Here is a 16,058-nt window from a genome sequence, read left to right as displayed (position 1 = left end):
AGCGACTGTCTTAACTCTTACTCTGGCCTAATAGCTACTGTCTTAACTCTTACTCTGGCCTAATAGCTACTGTCTTAACTCTTACTCTGGCCTCGTAGCTACTGTCTTAACTCTTACTCTGGCCTAATGGTTAAGGTCTTGGACTCTTACTCTGGCCTAATAGCTACTGTCTTAACTCTTACTCTGGCCTAATGGTTAAGGTCTTAACTCTTACTCTGGCCTAATAGCTACTGTCTTAACTCTTACTCTGGCCTAATGGTTAAGGTCTTGGACTCTTTCTATGGCCTCATAGCTACTGTCTTAACTCTTACTCTGGCCTCATAGCTACTGTCTTAACTCTTACTCTGACCTCATATCTACTGTCTTAACTCTTACTCTCGCCTTATAGCTACTGTCTTAACTCTTACTCTGGCCTCATAGCTACTGTCTTAACTCTTACTCTGGCCTAATGGTTAAGGTCTTGGACTCTTCCTCTGGCCTCATAGCTACTGTCTTAACTCTTACTCTGGCCTCATAGCTACTGTCTTAACTCTTACTCTGGCCTCATAGCTACTGTATTAATTCTTACTCTGGCCTAATGGTTAAGGTCTTGGACTCTTACTCTGGCCTCATAGCTGCTGTCTTAACTCTTACTCTGGCCTCATAGCTACTGACTTAACTCTTACTCTGGCCTCATAGCTACTATCTTAACTCTTACTCTGGCCTAATGGTTAAGGTCTTGGACTCTTACTCTGGCCTCATAGCTACTGTCTTAACTCTTACTCTGGCCTAATAGCTACTGTCTTAACTCTTACTCTGGCCTCATAGCTACTGTCTTAACTCTTACTCTGGCCTCATAGCTACTGTCTTAACACTTACTCTGGCCTCATAGCTACTGTCTTAACTCTTACTCTGGCCTAATGAGTAAGGTCTTGGACTCTTACTCTGGCATCATAGCTACTGTCTTAACTCTTACTCTGGCCTCATAGCTACTGTCTTAACTCTTACTCTGGACGAATAGCGACTGTCTTAACTCTTACTCTGGCCTAATAGCTACTGTTTTAACTCTTACTCTGGCCTCGTAGCTACTGTCTTAACTCTTACTCTGGCCTAATGGTTAAGGTCTTGGACTCTTACTCTGGCCTAATAGCTACTGTCTTAACTCTTACTCTGGCCTAATGGTTAAGGTCCTAACTCTTACTCTGGCCTAATGGTTAAGGTCTTGGACTCTTACTATGGCCTCATAGCTACTGTCTTAACTCTTACTCTGGCCTCATAGCTACTGTCTTAACTATTACTCTGACCTCATATCTACTGTCTTAACTCTTACTCTGGCCTTATAGCTACTGTCTTAACTCTTACTCTGGCCTCATAGCTACTGTCTTAACTCTTACTCTGGCCTAATGGTTAAGGTCTTGGACTCTTACTCTGGCCTCATAGCTACTGTCTTAACTCTTACTCTGGCCTCATAGCTACTGTCTTAACTCTTACTCTGGCCTAATAGCTACTGTCTTAACTCTTACTCTGGCCTCATAGCTACTGTCTTATCTCCTACTCTGGCCTAATAGTTAAGGTCTTGGACTCTTACTCTGGCCTAATAGCTACTGTCTTAACTCTTACTCTGGCCTAATAGCTACTGTCTTAACTCTTACTCTGGCCTCATAGCTACTGTCTTAACTCTTACTCTGGCCTAATGTTTAAGGTCTTGAACTATTACTCTGGCCTCATATCTACTGTCTTAACTCTTACTCTGGCCTCATAGCTACTGTCTTAACTCTTACTCTGGCCTCATAACTACTGTCTTCACTCTTACTCTGCATAATGGTTAATGTCTTGGACTCTTACTCTGGCCTCATAGCTACTGTCTTAACTCTTACTCTGGCCTCATAACTACTGTCTTAACTCTTACTCTGGCCTCATAGCTACTGTCTTAACTCTTACTCTGGCCTAATAGCTACTGTCTTAACTCTTACACTGGCCTCAGAGCTACTGTCTTAACTCTTAGTCTGGCCTAATGGTTAAGGTCTTGGACTCTTACTCTGGCCTAATAGCTACTGTATTAACTCGTACTCTGGCCTCATAGCCACTGTCTTAACTCTTACACTGGCCTAATGGTTAAGGTCTTGGACTCTTACTCTGGCCTCATATATACTGTCTTAACTCTTACTCTGGCCTCATAGCTACTGTCTTAACTCTTACTCTGGCCTCATAGCTACTGTCTTAACTCTTACTCTGGCATAATGGTTAAGGTCTTGTACTCTTACTCTGGCCTCATAGCTACTGTCTTAACTCTTACTCTGGCCTCATAACTACTGTCTTAACTCTTACTCTGGCCTCATAGCTACTGTCTTAACTCTCACTCTGGCCTAATAGCTACTGTCTTAACTCTTACACTGGCCTCATAGCTACTGTCTTAACTCTTACTCTGGCCTCATAGCTACTGTCTTAACTCTTACTCTGGCCTAATGGTTAAGGTCTTGGACTCTTACTCTGGTCTCATAGCTACTGTCTTAACTCTTACTCTGGCCTCATAGCTACTGTCTTAACTCTTACTCTGGCCTAATAGCTACTGTCTTAACTATTACACTGGCCTAATAGCTAATATCTTAACTCTTACTCTGGCCTCATAGCTACTGTCTTAACTCTTACTCTGGCCTCATAGCAACTGTCTTAACTCTTACTCTGGCCTAATGGTTAAGGTCTTGGACTCTTACTCTGGCCTCATAGCTACTGTCTTAACTCTTACTCTGGCCTCATAGCTACTGTCTTAACTCTTACTCTGGCCTCAAAGCTGCTGTCTTAACTCTTACTCTAGCCTAATAGCTACTGTCTTAACTCTTACTCTGGCCTCATAGCTACTGTCTTAACTCTTACTCTGGCCTCATAGCTACTGTCTTAACTCTTACTCTGGCCTAATGGTTAAGGTCTTGGACTCTTACTCTGCCCTCATAGCTACTGTCTTAACTCTTACTCTGGCCTCATAGCTACTGTCTTAACTCTTACTCTGTCCTCATAGCTACTGTCTTAACTCTTACTCTGGCCTCATAGCTACTGTCTTAACTCTTACTCTGGCCTCAGAGCTACTGTCTTAACTCTTACTCTGGCCTAATGGTTAAGGTCTTGGACTCTTACTCTGGCCTAATAGCTACTGTCTTAACTCTTACTCTGGCCTCATAGCTACTGTCTTAACTCTTACTCTGGCCTAATGGTTAAGGTCTTGGACTCTTACTCTGGCCTCATAGCTACTGTCTTAACTCTTACTCTGGCCTGATGGTTAAGGTCTTGGACTCTTACTCTGGCCTCATAGCTACTGTCTTAACTCTTACTCTGGCCTCATTGCTTCTGTCTTAACTCTTACTCTGGCCTCATAGCTACTGTCTTAACTCTTACTCTGGCCTAATGGTTAAGGTCTTGGACTCTTACTCTGGCCTCATAGCTACTGTCTTAACTCTTACTCTGGCCTCATAGCTACTGTCTTAACTCTTATTCTGGCCTCATAGCTACTGTCTTAACTCTTACTCTGGCCTCATAGCTACTGTCTTAACTCTTACTCTGGCCTCATAGCTACTGTCTTAACTCTTAATCTGGCCTAATAGCTACTGTCTTAACTCTTACTCTGGCCTCATAGCTACTGTCTTAACTCTTACTCTGGCCGAATAGCGACTGTCTTAACTCTTACTCTGGCCTAATAGCTACTGTCTTAACTCTTACTCTGGCCTCGTAGTTACTGTCTTAACTCTTACTCTGGCCTAATGGTTAAGGTCTTGGACTCTTACTCTGGCCTAATAGCTACTGTCTTAACTCTTACTCTGGCCTAATGGTTAAGGTCTTAACTCTTACTCTGGCCTAATAGCTACTGTCTTAACTCTTACTCTGGCCTAATGGTTAAGGTCTTGGACTCTTTCTATGGCCTCATAGCTACTGTCTTAACTCTTACTCTGGCCTCATAGCTACTGTCTTAACTCTTACTCTGACCTCATATCTACTGTCTTAACTCTTACTCTCGCCTTATAGCTACTGTCTTAACTCTTACTCTGGCCTCATAGCTACTGTCTTAACTCTTACTCTGGCCTAATGGTTAAGGTCTTGGACTCTTACTCTGGCCTCATAGCTACTGTCTTAACTCTTACTCTGGCCTCATAGCTACTGTCTTAACTCTTACTCTGGCCTCATAGCTACTGTATTAACTCTTACTCTGGCCTAATGGTTAAGGTCTTGGACTCTTGCTCTGGCCTCATAGCTGCTGTCTTAACTCTTACTCTGGCCTCATAGCTACTGACTTAACTCTTACTCTGGCCTCATAGCTACTATCTTAACTCTTACTCTGGCCTAATGGTTAAGGTCTTGGACTCTTACTCTGGCCTCATAGCTACTGTCTTAACTCTTACTCTGGCCTAATAGCTACTGTCTTAACTCTTACTCTGGCCTCATAGCTACTGTCTTAACTCTTACTCTGGCCTCATAGCTACTGTCTTAACACTTACTCTGGCCTCATAGCTACTGTCTTAACTCTTACTCTGGCCTAATGAGTAAGGTCTTGGACTCTTACTCTGGCATCATAGCTACTGTCTTAACTCTTACTCTGGCCTCATAGCTACTGTCTTAACTCTTACTCTGGCCGAATAGCGACTGTCTTAACTCTTACTCTGGCCTAATAGCTACTGTCTTAACTCTTACTCTGGCCTAATAGCTACTGTTTTAACTCTTACTCTGGCCTCGTAGCTACTGTCTTAACTCTTACTCTGGCCTAATGGTTAAGGTCTTGGACTCTTACTCTGGCCTAATAGCTACTGTCTTAACTCTTACTCTGGCCTAATGGTTAAGGTCCTAACTCTTACTCTGGCCTAATGGTTAAGGTCTTGGACTCTTACTATGGCCTCATAGCTACTGTCTTAACTCTTACTCTGGCCTCATAGCTACTGTCTTAACTATTACTCTGACCTCATATCTACTGTCTTAACTCTTACTCTGGCCTTATAGCTACTGTCTTAACTCTTACTCTGGCCTCATAGCTACTGTCTTAACTCTTACTCTGGCCTAATGGTTAAGGTCTTGGACTCTTACTCTGGCCTCATAGCTACTGTCTTAACTCTTACTCTGGCCTCATAGCTACTGTCTTAACTCTTACTCTGGCCTAATAGCTACTGTCTTAACTCTTACTCTGGCCTCATAGCTACTGTCTTATCTCCTACTCTGGCCTAATAGTTAAGGTCTTGGACTCTTACTCTGGCCTAATAGCTACTGTCTTAACTCTTACTCTGGCCTAATAGCTACTGTCTTAACTCTTACTCTGGCCTCATAGCTACTGTCTTAACTCTTACTCTGGCCTAATGTTTAAGGTCTTGAACTATTACTCTGGCCTCATATCTACTGTCTTAACTCTTACTCTGGCCTCATAGCTACTGTCTTAACTCTTACTCTGGCCTCATAACTACTGTCTTCACTCTTACTCTGCATAATGGTTAATGTCTTGGACTCTTACTCTGGCCTCATAGCTACTGTCTTAACTCTTACTCTGGCCTCATAACTACTGTCTTAACTCTTACTCTGGCCTCATAGCTACTGTCTTAACTCTTACTCTGGCCTAATAGCTACTGTCTTAACTCTTACACTGGCCTCAGAGCTACTGTCTTAACTCTTAGTCTGGCCTAATGGTTAAGGTCTTGGACTCTTACTCTGGCCTAATAGCTACTGTATTAACTCGTACTCTGGCCTCATAGCCACTGTCTTAACTCTTACACTGGCCTAATGGTTAAGGTATTGGACTCTTACTCTGGCCTCATATATACTGTCTTAACTCTTACTCTGACCTCATAGCTACTGTCTTAACTCTTACTCTGGCCTCATAGCTACTGTCTTAACTCTTACTCTGGCATAATGGTTAAGGTCTTGTACTCTTACTCTGGCCTCATAGCTACTGTCTTAACTCTTACTCTGGCCTCATAACTACTGTCTTAACTCTTACTCTGGCCTCATAGCTACTGTCTTAACTCTCACTCTGGCCTAATAGCTACTGTCTTAACTCTTACACTGGCCTCATAGCTACTGTCTTAACTCTTACTCTGGCCTCATAGCTACTGTCTTAACTCTTACTCTGGCCTAATGGTTAAGGTCTTGGACTCTTACTCTGGTCTCATAGCTACTGTCTTAACTCTTACTCTGGCCTCATAGCTACTGTCTTAACTCTTACTCTGGCCTAATAGCTACTGTCTTAACTATTACACTGGCCTAATAGCTAATATCTTAACTCTTACTCTGGCCTCATAGCTACTGTCTTAACTCTTACTCTGGCCTCATAGCAACTGTCTTAACTCTTACTCTGGCCTAATGGTTAAGGTCTTGGACTCTTACTCTGGCCTCATAGCTACTGTCTTAACTCTTACTCTGGCCTCATAGCTACTGTCTTAACTCTTACTCTGGCCTCAAAGCTGCTGTCTTAACTCTTACTCTGGCCTAATAGCTACTGTCTTAACTCTTACTCTGGCCTCATAGCTACTGTCTTAACTCTTACTCTGGCCTCATAGCTACTGTCTTAACTCTTACTCTGGCCTAATGGTTAAGGTCTTGGACTCTTACTCTGGCCTCATAGCTACTGTCTTAACTCTCACTCTGGCCTCATAGCTACTGTCTTAACTCTTACTCTGTACTAATGGTTAAGGTCTTAGACTCTTACAATGGCCTAATAGCTACTGTCTTAACTCTTACTCTGGCCTCATAGCTACTGTCTTAACTCTTACTCTGGCCTCATAACTACTGTCTTAACTCTTACTCTGGCCTAATGGTTAAGGTCTTGGACTCTTACTCTGGCCTCATAGCTACTGTCTTAACTCTTACTCTGGCCTCATAACTACTGTCTTAACTCTTACTCTGGCCTAATGGTTAAGGTCTTGGACTCTTACTCTGGCCTCATAGCTACTGTCTTAACTCTTACTCTGGCCTCATAGCTACTGTCTTAACTCTTACTCTGGCCTCATAGCTACTGTCTTAACTCTTACTCTGGCCTAATGGTTAAGGTCTTGGACTCTTACTCTGGCCTCATAGCTACTGTCTTAACTCTTACTCTGGCATACTAGCTACTGTCTTAACTCTTACTCTGGCCTAATAGCTACTGTCTTAACTCTTACTCTGGCCTAATGGTTAAGGTCTTGGACTCTTACTCTGGCCTCATAGCTACTGTCTTAACTCTTACTCTGGCCTCATAGCTACTGTCTTAACTCTTACTCTGGCCTCATAGCTACTGTCTTAACTCTTACTCTGGCCTAATGGTTAAGGTCTTGGACTCTTACTCTGGCCTCATAGCTACTGTCTTAACTCTTACTCTGGCCTCATAGCTACTGTCTTAACTCTTACTCTGGCCTAATGGTTAAGGTCTTAGACTCTTACAATGGCCTAATAGCTACTGTCTTAACTCTTACTCTGGCCTCATAGCTACTGTCTTAACTCTTACTCTGGCCTCATAACTTCTGTCTTAACTCTTACTCTGGCCTAATGGTTAAGGTCTTGGACTCTTACTCTGGCCTCATAGCTACTGTCTTAACTCTTACTCTGGCCTCATAGCTACTGTCTTAACTCTTACTCTGGCCTCATAGCTACTGTCTTAACTCTTACTCTGGCCTAATGGTTAAGGTCTTGGACTCTTACTCTGGCCTCATAGCTACTGTCTTAACTCTTACTCTGGCATACTAGCTACTGTCTTAACTCTTACTCTGGCCTAATAGCTACTGTCTTAACTCTTACTCTGGCCTAATGGTTAAGGTCTTGGACTCTTACTCTGGCCTCATAGCTACTGTCTTAACTCTTACTCTGGCCTCATAGCTACTGTCTTAACTCTTACTCTGGCCTCATAGCTACTGTCTTAACTCTTACTCTGGCCTAATGGTTAAGGTCTTGGACTCTTACTCTGGCCTCATAGCTACTGTCTTAACTCTTACTCTGGCCTCATAGCTACTGTCTTAACTCTTACTCTGGCCTAATGGTTAAGGTCTTAGACTCTTACAATGGCCTAATAGCTACTGTCTTAACTCTTACTCTGGCCTCATAGCTACTGTCTTAACTCTTACTCTGGCCTCATAACTACTGTCTTAACTCTTACTCTGGCCTAATGGTTAAGGTCTTGGACTCTTACTCTGGCCTCATAGCTACTGTCTTAACTCTTACTCTGGCCTCATAGCTACTGTCTTAACTCTTACTCTGGCCTCATAGCTACTGTCTTAACTCTTACTCTGGCCTAATGGTTAAGGTCTTGGACTCTTACTCTGGCCTCATAGCTACTGTCTTAACTCTTACTCTGGCATACTAGCTACTGTCTTAACTCTTACTATGGCCTAATAGCTACTGTCTTAACTCTTACTCTGGCCTAATGGTTAAGGTCTTGGACTCTTACTCTGGCCTCATAGCTACTGTCTTAACTCTTACTCTGGCCTCATAGCTACTGTCTTAACTCTTACTCTGGCCTAATGGTTAAGGTCTTGGACTCTTACTCTGGCCTCATAGCTGCTGTCTTAACTCTTACTCTGGCCTCATAGCTACTGACTTAACTCTTACTCTGGCCTCATAGCTACTATCTTAACTCTTACTCTGGCCTAATGGTTAAGGTCTTGGACTCTTACTCTGGCCTCATAGTTACTGTCTTAACTCTTACTCTGGCCTCATAGCTACTGTCTTAACTCTTACTCTGGCCTAATAGCTACTGTCTTAACTCTTACTCTGGCCTCATAGCTACTGTCTTAACTCTTACTCTGGCCTCATAGCTACTGTCTTAACACTTACTCTGGCCTCATAGCTACTGTCTTAACTCTTACTCTGGCCTAATGAGTAAGGTCTTGGACTCTTACTCTGGCATCATAGCTACTGTCTTAACTCTTACTCTGGCCTCATAGCTACTGTCTTAACTCTTACTCTGGCTGAATAGCGACTGTCTTAACTCTTACTCTGGCCTAATAGCTACTGTCTTAACTCTTACTCTGGCCTAATAGCTACTGTCTTAACTCTTACTCTGGCCTCGTAGCTACTGTCTTAACTCTTACTCTGGCCTAATGGTTAAGGTCTTGGACTCTTACTCTGGCCTAATAGCTACTGTCTTAACTCTTACTCTGGCCTAATGGTTAAGGTCTTAACTCTTACTCTGGCCTAATAGCTACTGTCTTAACTCTTACTCTGGCCTAATGGTTAAGGTCTTGGACTCTTACTATGGCCTCATAGCTACTGTCTTAACTCTTACTCTGGCCTCAAAGCTACTGTCTTAACTCTTACTCTGACCTCATGTCTACTGTCTTAACTCTTACTCTGGCCTCATAGCTACTGTCTTAACTCTTACTCTGGCCTAATGGTTAAGGTCTTGGACTCTTACTATGGCCTCATAGCTACTGTCTTAACTCTTACTCTGGCCTGATAGCTACTGTCTTAACTCTTACTCTGGCCTAATAGCTACTGTCTTAACTCTTACTCTGGCCTCATAGCTACTGTCTTAACTCCTACTCTGGCCTAATAGTTAAGGTCTTGGACTCTTACACTGGCCTAATAGCTACTGTCTTAACTCTTACTCTGGCCTAATAGCTACTGTCTTAACTCTTACTCTGGCCTCAGAGCTACTGTCTTAACTCTTAGTCTGGCCTAATGGTTAAGGTCTTGGACTCTTACTCTGGCCTAATGGCTACTATCTTAACTCTTACTCTGGCCTCATAGCCACTGTCTTAATTCTTAATCTGGCCTAATGGTTAAGGTCTTGGACTCTTACTCTGGCCTCATAGCTACTGTCTTAACTCTTACTCTGGCCTCATAGCTACTGTCTTAACTCTTACTCTGGCCTCATAGCTACTGTCTTAACTCTTACTCTGGCCTCATAGCTACTGTCTTAACTCTTACTCTGGCCTAATAGCTACTGTCTTAACTCTTACTCTGGCCTCATAGCTACTGTCTTAACTCTTACTCTGGCCTAATAGCTACTGTCTTAACTCTTACTCTGGCCTCATAGCTACTGTCTTAACTCTTACTCTGGCCTAATGGTTAAGGTCTTGAACTATTACTCTGGCCTCATATCTACTGTCTTAACTCTTACTCTGGGCTCATAGCTACTGTCTTAACTCTTACTCTGGCCTCATAGCTACTGTCTTCACTCTTACTCTGGCATAATGGTTAAGGTCTTGGACTCTTACTCTGGCCTCATAGCTACTGTCTTAACTTTTACTCTGGCCTCATAACTACTGTCTTAACTCTTATTCTGGCCTCATAGCTACTGTCTTAACTCTTACTCTGGCCTAATAGCTACTGTCTTAACTCTTACACTGGCCTCAGAGCTACTGTCTTAACTCTTAGTCTGGCCTAATGGTTAAGGTCTTGGACTCTTACTCTGGCCTAATAGCTACTGTATTAACTCGTACTCTGGCCTCATAACCACTGTCTTAACTCTTACTCTGGCCTAATGGTTAAGGTATTGGACTCTTACTCTGGCCTAATAGCTACTGTCTTAACTCTTACTCTGGCCTAATAGCTACTGTCTTAACTCTTACTCTGGCCTCATAGCTACTGTCTTAACTCTTACTCTGGCCTCATAGCTACTGTCTTAACTCTTACTCTGGCCTAATGGTTAAGGTCTTGGACTCTTACTCTGGCCTCATAGCTACTGTCTTAACTCTTACTCTGGCCTCATAGTTACTGTCTTAACTCTTACTCTGGCCTCATAGCTACTGTCTTAACTCTTACTCTGGCCTCATAGCTACTGTCTTAACTCTTACTCTGGCCTAATGGTTAAGGTCTTGGACTCTTACTCTGGCCTCATAGCTACTGTCTTAACTCTTACTCTGGCCTCATAGCTACTGTCTTAACTCTTATTCTGGCCTCATAGCTACTGTCTTAACTCTTACTCTGGCCTCATAGCTACTGTCTTAACTCTTACTCTGGCCTCGGAGCTACTGTCTTAACTCTTACTCTGGCCTAATGTTTAAGGTCTTGGACTCTTACTCTGGCCTAATAGCTACTGTCTTAACTCCTACTCTGGCCTCATAGCTACTGTCTTAACTCTTACTCTGGCCTAATAGCTACTGTCTTAACTCTTACTTTGGCCTCATAGCTACTGTCTTAACTCTTACTCTGGCCTAATGGTTAAGGTCTTGGACTCTTACTCTGGCCTCATAGCTACTGTCTTAATTCTTAGTCTGGCCTCATGGCTACTGTCTTAACTCTTACTCTGGCCTAATGGTTAAGGTCTTGGACTCTTACTCTGGCCTCATAGCTACTGTCTTAACTCTTACTCTGGCCTCATAGCTACTGTCTTAACTCTTACTCTGGCCTCATAGCTACTGTCTTAACACTTACTCTGGCCTAATGGTTAAGGTCTTGGACTCTTACTCTGGCCTCATAGCTTCTGTCTTAACTGTTACTCTGGCCTCATAGCTACTGTCATAACTCTTACTCTGGCCTAATAGCTACTGTCTTAACTCGTACTCTGGCCTAATAGCTACTGTCTTAACTCTTACTCTGGCCTCATAGCTACTGTCTTAACTCTTACTCTGGCCTAATGGTTAAGGTCTTGGACTATTACTCTGGCCTACTAGCTACTGTCTTAACTCTTACTCTGGCCTAATAGCTACTGTCTTAACTCTTACTCTGGCCTCATAGCTACTGTCTTAACTCTTACTCTGGCCTAATAGCTACTGTCTTAACTCTTACTCTGGCCTAATGGTTAAGGTCTTGGACTCTTACTCTGGCCTTATAGCTACTGTCTTAACTCTTACTCTGGCCTAATGGTTAAGGTCTTGGACTCTTACACTGGCCTCATAGCTACTGTCTTAACTCTTACTCTGGCCTCATAGCTACTGTCTTAACTCTTACTCTGGCCTCATAGCTACTGTCTTAACTCTTACTCTGGCCTAATGGTTAAGGTCTTGGACTCTTACTCTGCCCTCATAGCTACTGTCTTAACTCTTACTCTGGCCTCATAGCTACTGTCTTAACTCTTACTCTGTCCTCATAGCTACTGTCTTAACTCTTACTCTGGCCTCATAGCTACTGTCTTAACTCTTACTCTGGCCTCAGAGCTACTGTCTTAACTCTTACTCTGGCCTAATGGTTAAGGTCTTGGACTCTTACTCTGGCCTAATAGCTACTGTCTTAACTCTTACTCTGGCCTCATAGCTACTGTCTTAACTCTTACTCTGGCCTAATGGTTAAGGTCTTGGACTCTTACTCTGGCCTCATAGCTACTGTCTTAACTCTTACTCTGGCCTGATGGTTAAGGTCTTGGACTCTTACTCTGGCCTCATAGCTACTGTCTTAACTCTTACTCTGGCCTCATAGCTACTGTCTTAACTCTTACTCTGGCCTAATGGTTAAGGTATTGGACTCTTACTCTGGCCTCATAGCTACTGTCTTAACTCTTACTCTGGCCTCATAGCTACTGTCTTAACTCTTATTCTGGCCTCATAACTACTGTCTTAACTCTTACTCTGGCCTCATAGCTACTGTCTTAACTCTTACTCTGGCCTCAGAGCTACTGTCTTAGCTCTTACTCTGGCCTAATGGTTAAGGTCTTGGACTCTTACTCTGGCCTAATAGCTACTGTCTTAACTCTTACTCTGGCCTCATAGCTACTGTCTTAACTCTTACTCTGGCCTAACAGCTACTGTCTTAACTCTTACTTTGGCCTCATAGCTACTGTCTTAACTCTTACTCTGGCCTAATGGTTAAGGTCTTGGACTCTTACTCTGGCCTAATAGCTACTGTCTTAACTCTTACTCTGGCCTAATAGCTACTGTCTTAACTCTTACTCTGGCCTCATAGCTACTGTCTTAACTCTTAATCTGGCCTCATAGCTACTGTCTTAACTCTTACTCTGGCCTAATGGTTAAGGTCTTGGACTCTTACTCTGGCCTCATAGCTAATGTCTTAACTCTTACTCTGGCCTCATAGTTACTGTCTTAACTCTTACTCTGGCCTCATAGCTACTGTCTTAACTCTTACTCTGGCCTCATAGCTACTGTCTTAACTCTTACTCTGGCCTAATGGTTAAGGTCTTGGACTCTTACTCTGGCCTCATAGCTACTGTCTTAACTCTTACTCTGGCCTCATAGCTACTGTCTTAACTCTTACTCTGGCCTCATAGCTACTGTCTTAACTCTTACTCTGGCCTAATGGTTAAGGTCTTGGACTCTTACTCTGGCCTCATAGCTACTGTCTTAACTCTCATTCTGGCCTCATAGCTACTGTCTTAACTCTTACTCTGGCCTCATAGCTACTGTCTTAACTCTTACTCTGGCCTCAGAGCTACTGTCTTAACTCTTACTCTGGCCTAATGGTTAAGGTCTTGGACTCTTACTCTGGCCTCATAGCTACTGTCTTAACTCTTACTCTGGCCTGATGGTTAAGGTCTTGGACTCTTACTCTGGCCTCATAGCTACTGTCTTAACTCTTACTCTGGCCTCATAGCTACTGTCTTAACTCTTACTCTGGCCTCATAGCTACTGTCTTAACTCTTACTCTGGCCTAATGGTTAAGGTATTGGACTCTTACTCTGGCCTCATAGCTACTGTCTTAACTCTTACTCTGGCCTCATAGCTACTGTCTTAACTCTTATTCTGGCCTCATAACTACTGTCTTAACTCTTACTCTGGCCTCATAGCTACTGTCTTAACTCTTACTCTGGCCTCAGAGCTACTGTCTTAGCTCTTACTCTGGCCTAATGGTTAAGGTCTTGGACTCTTACTCTGGCCTAATAGCTACTGTCTTAACTCTTACTCTGGCCTCATAGCTACTGTCTTAACTCTTACTCTGGCCTAACAGCTACTGTCTTAACTCTTACTTTGGCCTCATAGCTACTGTCTTAACTCTTACTCTGGCCTAATGGTTAAGGTCTTGGACTCTTACTCTGGCCTAATAGCTACTGTCTTAACTCTTACTCTGGCCTAATAGCTACTGTCTTAACTCTTACTCTGGCCTCATAGCTACTGTCTTAACTCTTAATCTGGCCTCATAGCTACTGTCTTAACTCTTACTCTGGCCTAATGGTTAAGGTCTTGGACTCTTACTCTGGCCTCATAGCTAATGTCTTAACTCTTACTCTGGCCTCATAGTTACTGTCTTAACTCTTACTCTGGCCTCATAGCTACTGTCTTAACTCTTACTCTGGCCTCATAGCTACTGTCTTAACTCTTACTCTGGCCTAATGGTTAAGGTCTTGGACTCTTACTCTGGCCTCATAGCTACTGTCTTAACTCTTACTCTGGCCTCATAGCTACTGTCTTAACTCTTACTCTGGCCTCATAGCTACTGTCTTAACTCTTACTCTGGCCTAATGGTTAAGGTCTTGGACTCTTACTCTGGCCTCATAGCTACTGTCTTAACTCTCATTCTGGCCTCATAGCTACTGTCTTAACTCTTACTCTGGCCTCATAGCTACTGTCTTAACTCTTACTCTGGCCTCAGAGCTACTGTCTTAACTCTTACTCTGGCCTAATGGTTAAGGTCTTGGACTCTTACTCTGGCCTAATAGCTACTGTCTTAACTCTTACTCTGGCCTCATAGCTACTGTCTTAACTCTTACTCTGGCCTAATAGCTACTGTCTTAACTCTTACTTTGGCCTCATAGCTACTGTCTTAACTCTTACTCTGGCCTAATGGTTAAGGTCTTGGACTCTTACTCTGGCCTAATAGCTACTGTCTTAACTCTTACTCTGGCCTAATAGCTACTGTCTTAACTCTTACTCTGGCCTCATAGCTACTGTCTTAACTCTTACTCTGGCCTCATAGCTACTGTCTTAACTCTTACTCTGGCCTAATGGTTAAGATCTTGGACTCTTACTCTGGCCTCATAGCTACTGTCTTAACTCTTACTCTGGCCTCATAGTAGCTGTCTTAACTCTTACTCTGGCCTCATAGCTACTGTCTTAACTCTTACTCTGGCCTCATAGCTACTGTCTTAACTCTTACTCTGGCCTAATGGTTAAGGTCTTGGACTCTTACTCTGGCCTCATAGCTACTGTCTTAACTCTTACTCTGGCCTCATAGCTACTGTCTTAACTCTTACTCTGGCCTCATAGCTACTGTCTTAACTCTTACTCTGGCCTCATAGCTACTGTCTTAACTCTTACTCTGGCCTAATGGTTAAGGTCTTGGACTCTTACTCTGGCCTCATAGCTACTGTCTTAACTCTTACTCTGGCCTCATAGCTACTGTCTTAACTCTTATTCTGGCCTCATAGCTACTGTCTTAACTCTTACTCTGGCCTCATAGCTACTGTCTTAACTCTTACTCTGGCCTCATAGCTACTGTCTTAACTCTTACTCTGGCCTCGGAGCCACTGTCTTAACTCTTACTCTGGCCTAATGGTTAAGGTCTTGGACTCTTACTCTGGCTTAATAGCTACTGTCTTAACTCCTACTCTGGCCTCATAGCTACTGTCTTAACTCTTACTCTGGCCTAATAGCTACTGTCTTAACTCTTACTCTGGCCTAATGGTTAAGGTCTTGGACTCTTACTCTGGCCTCATAGCTACTGTCCTAATTCTTAGTCTGGCCTCATAGCTACTGTCTTAACTCTTACTCTGGCCTAATGGTTAAGGTCTTGGACTCTTCTTCTGGCCTAATAGCTACTGTCTTAACTCTTACTCTGGCCTCATAGCTACTGTCTAAACTCTTACTCTGGCCTAATAGCTACTGTCTTAACTCTTACTCCGGCCTCATAGCTACTGTCTTAACTATTACTCTGGCCTAATGGTTAAGGTCTTGGACTCTTACTCTGGCTTCATAGCTACTGTCTTAACTCTTACTCTGGCCTGATGGTTAAGGTCTTGGACTCTTACTCTGGCCTCATAGCTACTGTCTTAACTCTTACTCTGGCCTCATAGCTACTGTCTTAACTCTTACTCTGGCCTAATAGCTACTGTCTTAACTCTTACTCTGGCCTCATAGCTACTGTCTTAACTCTTACTCTGGCCTCATAGCTACTGTCCTAACTCTTAATATGGCCTAATGGTTAAGGTCTTGGACTCTTACTCTGGCCTCATAGCTACTGTCTTAACTCTTACTCTGGCCTCATAGCTACTGTCTTAACTCTTATTCTGGCCTCATAGCTACTGTCTTAACTCT

This window comes from Triturus cristatus, chromosome 10 (assembly GCF_964204655.1).
Source record: "Triturus cristatus chromosome 10, aTriCri1.1, whole genome shotgun sequence".
NCBI classification, from domain to species: Eukaryota; Metazoa; Chordata; class Amphibia; order Caudata; family Salamandridae; genus Triturus; species Triturus cristatus.
The sequence above is the reverse complement of the archived record's forward strand: the minus strand, read 5'-3'. Positions refer to the sequence as shown.